Source organism: Alligator sinensis, unplaced genomic scaffold (genome assembly GCF_000455745.1).
Source record: "Alligator sinensis unplaced genomic scaffold, ASM45574v1 scaffold469_1, whole genome shotgun sequence".
NCBI classification, from domain to species: Eukaryota; Metazoa; Chordata; order Crocodylia; family Alligatoridae; genus Alligator; species Alligator sinensis.
In genome coordinates, this window is record NW_005841934.1 from 3,161,589 (window position 1) to 3,169,796 (window position 8,208).

General features: G+C 41.4%; 1 long non-coding RNA gene across 2 annotated transcripts in view; it reads right to left on the reverse strand.

The window, feature by feature from the left end:
- The window catches only part of LOC102379662, a 46,484-nt gene that overhangs the window by 18,174 nt on the left and 20,102 nt on the right, over positions 1-8,208 (reverse strand). Inside the window, exon 1 of one of the 2 annotated variants that reach the window (XR_323335.1) lies at positions 2,182-2,252. The exons of the other annotated variant lie outside the window; for it this stretch is intronic. This is a non-coding gene — a long non-coding RNA (uncharacterized LOC102379662). Of the gene's footprint in view, positions 1-2,181; positions 2,253-8,208 lie in introns of those variants that run through there. 2 annotated transcript variants of the gene reach the window in all.

Below are 8,208 nucleotides of genomic sequence, written 5' to 3' on the forward strand. Positions count from 1 at the left end.
CTGAAAAGTTACCAAAATACACCCATTCTTATTGCAGTTTTAAGACTGATAGGGGAATCTCATTCACAAAAAGAGACTGTAATGACATAAATATAAATGCTAATGTGAGGTTCAAATGCAATTTTAAATATTTATCTTGCAAAGGTAAACAGCCAAGGGAGCATATCTGAAGAGTAAATACACATTAAATCAATTCAAGTGCTCACAAAGTAATCTATTTTCAAATATATTTACTTGAAGGCAAAAAGTCTGCGTTGCTACGGATCCAGCCCTTCGGTGATGGTAGTGGAAAAAGAGATAAAAGAATGTGCCATGCATATCTGTCTTCATTGGAAACACACACATTCTGCTCAGAAAGCATATATATTATCCTTTAGTTTTTCCTGAAATTACCAATGATCATTATGCTCTTCATACACCATGCTATGCTTCACAGCTAAGATTCACCATTTCTAATTACTTGAAATAATTATTTTCAATAAATTGTTCCAACAAAAAGTCCTGGTCATCTGAATGCCTTTGACATTTAGGGATGTTTAAAAACTATACCTGGCTCTGGACTAAACTTTGACAAGATACATTTTGATTGCATTTTATAATGCGTTAAATCTTTTGTAATGTCTAAAACATGGTGGAAGATCACTGTAGGAAAATGCAGCCCCTGATGCACAAAACTATGTGCACCTGAAGGTTAGGAAGAAGCTGTCAGTAAGGAAGGGTATTCCTTTAACTGTCCAGCGCATGGTTTCGTTGACCAGTCGGTCTCTATTAGAAAATAGACACAGGCAGCAGCTCTAACCCTGTAGGACTGTGCCTAGCTCGAATAGCATAATGCCTGCACTGCTGAGAATGGATCTAGAAACAAAATCAGTATGAGTTGCCTGGATGTAATCTTGAGCTTGTTCCCAAGTTTATTATATTTCCTGTTACCTATAATTTACAGATACTACATTAATTTTTAAGATCTGTATATTGCAAACAAAACACTGTAGTTTTGACTTCTTTTTTAATACAGTTTCCTTTTCAACTTTCTTGGACCTGTCAAAACCCTGTAATTTTGTCTGTTATTGCAGCTGGACGTTACCTACAAAAGAATAGCTGTGATGTTCAGTGAAGATTGTGAAATTACAAAGAGCCCTGATTAATGCGCCAAAGAAGAGTAAATAATGCAAGCATATCTAATTTTGTTCTGCATAATGTAACTAATTATACAGCAATTCTTGGATTAAAGCACATCTTATGTAAACATAATGCGCTCTCATTTACAATGAATTCCCTCAGTTTAGTTAACCAATTGCTTTTCTAATTCTTGAGGTATCATTAAAACCTTCCTAATTTAAATACAAACAGATGTGTATCATAATACCATTGTCAAATGTAACCCTTGATACTTCATAAATAAGTGAAAGAAAATTATATATTCCTCATGTGATATTTAATTACAAGGTTTGAAGAGGAAATAATAACTGCTAATGATCGAATTAAAGGCTTCAAGATCTAATTTGATTAAGCTATGTGCACATTGGCATCTATCTTGGCATGCAGCAAAATTTATCAAGTTGATTTTCTCAGTCATATGGGGCTTAATGCATTTTTAAAGTAAAAGAAGCAAATTCCTGGTATATTATTAATGTTGGGTCACTTCCATAAAACAGCAGGAAATGCCTCAACGAGATGATGCCCAGATATGGAGACTATTGGCAGTCTGAACTGAAGTTGAAGGTATTTAATGGACCAACATCAGACGTTTTTAGATCAAGATGACACTTATTTTACAGGATGTTATTATGTTAATAGACTGTAAAAAAAGCTTAGAAGAACCTGGTTTTAATGTGTTTACCCCTGAAGACCATCAAAAACCTGCGTTGTAGGCAATTCTCATGAATTATTACAGACTCTAAAAACAATTACCGTGTTATCATCTGTTTCAGCTTTCAGGTTCATTACAGTTAGCATACATAGAGTAAAAGTAATGAGCAATCTCCCAGAAAATAGATAATTTACAAATACAGTAATGTGAGATTGATTAGATAAATTAAAAAAGGTTAGATTAGACAGACACTTTCTCTGGAAATGATGTGTTTTATTCTAGGGACCATGTACTGCTCTGTGAAGAAATTAGTTGAACAGTAAGTGTTAACTTAATATCTAATTAGGAGAGTCACTTTTTTTCCCTGTTACCTCCAGCTGTTTTGCATCTCCAGGCCTCTAGCAATGCCACATCCCCTTTCTTCTTTCCCAGCTGTTTTTCTTGTGTCTGAGAAGGAAGATGAAGGTAAAATAAACAGAGCAGCCCCAAGCTAGCAGCAGTCCCTGGAGGCACTGATCCAAATCAAAGCCTCTTCACATCTGTTCAACCAACTCCCTTGAGGCTATGATTTCACTTGAGAAGACCTGCCTAAGGACATGAAGCCTGCATGCTGTGACAAGGTGTGGAGTTAGTTTTATGGACATATGCTGCACGTTCCCCTGCTACATCGCCCTTAAATTAACAGGCACAGAGCTCAAGAGACACAGATACGATGCGTGGCGGGCTCGATCATCAACCCTGCTAATTACCACCTAAAAAATAAGTGTTGCTTCTTTTCATAAGCATGTTGTCGTAGGTACACATGTAGGCTCTTCCTCCGTACGAGCCATGCCCAAAATATGGTAGCTGTCGATACCTGGAGGAATTGTTGATATGCAAGACAGTAACATGTAGGTGCAGTTCACTGAAAATTAACACAGAGCAGAGCACAGCATTTCTCACATTTCAATGCCTTAAGCCAAATTCCTTGCTGAGGCAACTCCTCCAGCTTTGGTGGAGGGTACGCCAACAGAAAATCCAGTCCCTAATCTTCTTTCTTAAGATATACAGAGAATAGCCTCTGTTATGCTGTTATCAGTGTGGAAGAAAGCTCAGTTACAGTGACCGTTAATGCCATGTGCTGGGAAAGAGATAAAAATTAATTCAAGTTTCCAGACGATGAATGGAAAGATCGTATCTGATTTCACATAAGCAGATATCCAGGGTGAAAGCCATACAGTATGCAGCAGTAGGGGTCATCTTCTGGTTACAAAGCAATACGCTAGACCACATCCAAGATTTTTAAAAAATATAATATGCTGAAGTTAGATTACTGAACCCATAAATAGGAGTTTGGGATCTAATTTGAATCCAGCTGATGGCACTGGGTATCTTTCAGCTGATTATAGTGGGCTCTGGTTCCTATGGAAGGGGTCAGGTTTTTAAGAGTAATAAGCCCTTACCAGTCCCCATTGGTGTCAGAACAACCGAGTAATGAGCATTTTGTGGGGGAAACAAACTGGGGACTAATTTTGCAGTCAGAAAATCAGTTCTTGACTCCAGGTTTTGACTGTATTGCCTGAAGATTTGCCATTTCTTGATTCTCTTTCTGTTAATTGTAAGCACATATACGTTCTTTATTATTTGCAGCACCGTGGCTCAGTCTTACTAACACATGGAATAAATTCATCTTGTTGGCTATTTGTAGATTCCCGAGCTGCACCCAAGTTGACAGTAACTGCCCGTACACATTAGGTGACACAAATGCAAAATTGTGCCGTGCATGGAAGGGGGCACCTAAGATTCTGAAAACAGTACAGTTCACTTTCATCTATTGTGTGGAAATTGCCACCAAAACACTTCCTTAGGACAATTTGTGAATAAGCCAAGAAAATCAATGTTATTCAAATCCTCCTATTTGCTCTACTTCTCAGTAGTAGTACTGTAGTAGAGTCTGCTCAATTCAAACATCCATGGTGAAGAACAGTGACTGATTAAGTACATGAAGTTTAATAAAAAAATAAACTGGAAAAGGAAGAGATACTGCCGGCATTCAAAATTACTCCTGTGCCTCTATTTCAAAAATAATACATTAAATTTCATTATCTTGTTACTCAGATGAATGGAATTATTATTAACAGTATCCATTCTTTTGATTTCTTAGCTACTCATTAGCAGCCCCCCAGGTCAAGTATCAGTGGTGCAACACAGCAGTAGCTTCCATTACTGGTATCCTTACCAAAATTAAAAACCATAGTTGCAAAGCCTGGGTCTGGAAGATGAAAGCATTCTTAGACATTCCCTGAGGAAGCAAACTTTTAGAGGTTCATTGTGGTATGATAGGGTCAGGTTTCCCAGGAGGGTCATTTTCCACCATCTGGTAAAGCCATGGCTGAGCATTATCAATTTAGACAGCGTGTAAAACTGCCTGATGAGACACTAGACATCTATATAGCTGCATTATAAGAATTAGCCAGGACATGTCAATTGGGTAACTTTACGGTAATGAAATGATAGATGACCAGGTGGTGGGAAAGACCACAGCTCTCTAGATCTATACGGTATTGCTGTCTGGATCAAATTTGACACCGACTATGGCACAAACATCTCTCCTCAGGTGGAACAAGCCGTCAAGGAAGACAAGGCACTTAAACATGAGTGCAAATGTAAGTTGCATGAGTGCAAATCAAGCTGCAAAGGAAAGAGGCAGAGAGAAGAGGAAGAATCGTAACAAAGCCTTGACTGGTTCATGTTCTTGCAATTCAACAGATGCCATTACACTGCTTCCCCTGCTAACCGGCTTTTTAAAAGCTCAAGGATGCATTTATTGTTAAATACGGCAGTACCCCACAAGTTACCTCATTCTCATGAGCGTGCTGTAGTTCATGGAGGCTCTCCTGCTTCGGGAATCCATTGCAATGTTGTGGTGGCATAATGACAACCAAGTAAACCAATGGCCCAGAGTCTTCCGTCGTGCTGAGCTCCACTTGATGCGAGACGAGGGAACGCAGCAAAGGTAGGTGGCTCGGAAAGCTCCCCTGCTCCTCAGTCAGGGGAAGGGACGGGTCAGCCCTTGTTGTAAAAGCAAGGCAGCTCAGCACTGCAAGGGCCATACTGGACTAAACACACCCCTTCAACTGACTATTGCTCCCAGGCCACGGCCTGACAACCGGAGCGCCAGCCAGGGGAACTGTCCAAGGGTATGCATGCCCCGTTATAAAAGCTGTTTGTAACACTGCTTGAACGTTAAAGGCTCCTTCGTCTTCATCTCCTCATCTGCCTCCCTTTGGCTTCAGTGGGATGTTTTAACTAGACAAAATGCACAACAACATTTGTTCAGCGGAGGTGAAACTCCAGCCCCTTGGAGTTGATGGGTGTTTTGCAACTGCTTTCAGCAACCGTCTGCATGCGAGATGGGAGGAGGTCTCCTTAGCCCAGGATACTGTCACGTGCCATTTCATGGAACAAGAGCTATGTAACTACGGACTCTTTACGGCGGCTGTATTAAGGCTAAATGTATTTATAAATCAACTTGCAACTAATTGTCCTTCTGGCTACACGGGTAAGAGAAGGAGTGCTTCCAACGGGGATGGAAGACAAAAGGTGAATAATTGAGACGCTCCCCTCCTAACGGTCAAACAAACCTTCTGAAATGTTAATCCCCTGCCTTGCAGTGGGGAGGTAGTCCCGAATTTGTAATACATTTTACCTGAGACTTCTCCAATGAAAGGACAGGCATGTGTCATTTCGAGTTAAGCAACAGCAGACATCTGAAAACGTGATAGTTAGCAGTTGTCTCTGCCAATCCGGCAGTGTGGGAAAGGATGATCTGGCAACAGGCACGGGCTTTGCTTTTCGACTGGAGGGAGTCTGAATGCACTTGAGCCTATGCACCTGTTTGATGTCTAGCAAGATGAAAATTGTATGGGTTGTTTTAAGGCATTACACACAATTTTGAATCAATATGTTGAAAAAAAAAAAAAAAAAACACAAACCAGGCATGGTTCCACAAGTTGCTTTTGCCTTGGGAGGCGCACAACAAATAGATCTAACTCAAGAATCCTTAAAATCATGATCATAAATTGCCTTTGGACTCTGGCTTTCCAACCTTTCCTTTTGAAGGACTCTTTTTCACACAGAAATATTACTAACTTCAGTGATTCTGCTGATAAGGGAAAAAAGTAACGTCTCTGAGAAAGCGTCACCCAGCAAGCTGTATAAATCTATCAGAGCTTTCACTTAGCTTCTCATCCAAACCTTTTGTCAATGGAAAGACTACCAATAAATTCAGGAGACTTTGCATTCAGAACTTTGTAATTTTTTTCTATGATCTAGTATTTTTCCCCAAGATGCACAGAATTTCACCCAAGGTAAAATTTTCACGCATTCTACCAGGACAAGATGGTTAAAAACAGGACCCTAAAGTTGGCTCCTAGACTCCCTTTTAGGCTTTTCCTATATAGGGGCTCAGATCTCTAGGAGCACCACGCAGCTGTAACTCTTGCCAGAGTCAAGGTGCAGATGTGTTTTGTGTAAAGCTGGTCTCTATTTGGGAACAAAGAAAAGGATTGTGCCCTTCTGCTGCTCCACACCACCCACAGACAGACTGTCCAAAGGACACTAGTCCAAGCCCTTTCCAAAGGTCTGGCTTTCAGTGACTCCATAGCAAATGCCCTTAGTTTCTAATAAGCAAACAGGACATGGCACCAAATCAGTACAACGCCTTCTCTTTCAGTGGAGCTCAGACAGTGACACCAGCTGCGGGTCTGCTCACTGCGCCCGGCTCTCAAAGTCCAGCTGCACCATCACCTTTCACCTGTCACTCCCGACAGGGATAAATTAAACACCCCAAATTCTGCCCTTGCTCATCTTTGTGCTGCCCCTCAGCGTTTGGCCAGATTGTGCAGGTGGAGCTCGCTGGAACTGAGCAAACAGCTCCACTGCTGCTGTGCCAGAAGGAAGAGGATGCACTTTCTTTCCGTTACCCTTTTCTCCCCGCACAGCCAACAAGGGTAAGAAAGCTGCCACCACCTGTTGTCACAAGAGGCAGCACACAGGACTCGGAAGACAAGCAAGGGGCAGATATACCAATAAGAAGGTGCCATTTCATATTGTTAGTTTCCAGAGTAGACCCTTAATTATATGGCTTGTTAGTTCTACACCATAATTATTTTCTGGTGCAACGTGTGCTATTGTGGGCAACGTAATTTGCCTTGGGAGGTCTCCCTTCCCCTTCTGAAGGCCACTCGCCACTTCTGCCACAGCTGGCCTATTCTGTGTTACTCCCGAGGATCAACAATCAGACTCAGACATGGGTAACTGCATATAGTCTACTTAACTGAATGACATGAAAGCCATTAGCTAAGAGTGCATCTGCCCTTCCTTGATTAGGCATGAACATTTCTCGAACACTGAAATGCATGCGCAGCTCTCGCAGACTCACCCACTATCCACTTGCACTTACATGTCGTACATACCTATATGCACAGACACATACACAGCGTAAGGGTTGGTTTGTTCCTTTTGTAGACAGACAAAAATAGTTTGGGGAAATTCTCTGTCTTGTGTCATACAGAAAGTGAGAACGATCCCTTCCAGCCTTGAAGTCTATGAAATGTCCAATCTGTGGCTCTCTGGAGAAGGTTACAGATACTCCTAAAAAAACCTACCTCTTAATCGCACAAACATTCTCGCGAGATCTTTAATATTTTCCTCAGCCTTCAGCACTGCTCCACTGTCGCTTCCTTGTGCACATCAGGGCAAGTCTGCCTAGCTACTGATATATATTACGTAAAGTCCAAGGGTGCCATCTGAAAAAAAATAGCACTTAAAAGGCAGGCGATGCTCCAAACTGTCCGCAGTCTCACGTTAAACAATTTACCTACTGATGGAGGAGAAAATTTACCTGTAGGGCACAGCGTCCAGTTTGCAGTCAAGAAACTAAGACAGCCTGTGTATAGTGTGTGTGCTGGTTGGCAGTCTCTTTATTCGAGCTAAACAGCTAAATATTGACTATGAATGGGAACAAGGAAGCAGATGCTTTATCTAAATTACCTCTGATCAATTGATTTGAGGCTGCTGCTGAAGATAAAGTGGTTTGCAGGGTTTACATGAATTCAGGACACATACACACTGGCTTATCTCGGAACAATCAGTAAAACCCTCCCAAGAAAGATCCCAATCTTACTGGCAATGGCCTCACGTACTAAGTGACTGGACTATTAAGAACTGTATTGAGATGGATTACTGCAAAGTGCTAGGTTATTTACACAAAAAGGGAAACTATTCTCCTCCTCCTACTCACAGGAGCAGGCCCACTGCTTCCACTGAGACGAAAGTATAGGCGAGAGAGGGCAGCATGGGGCACACAAGGTTGGTGAGGGGGCAGGAAGGCTTGGTAATCCAGAAAGAGCAGAGGT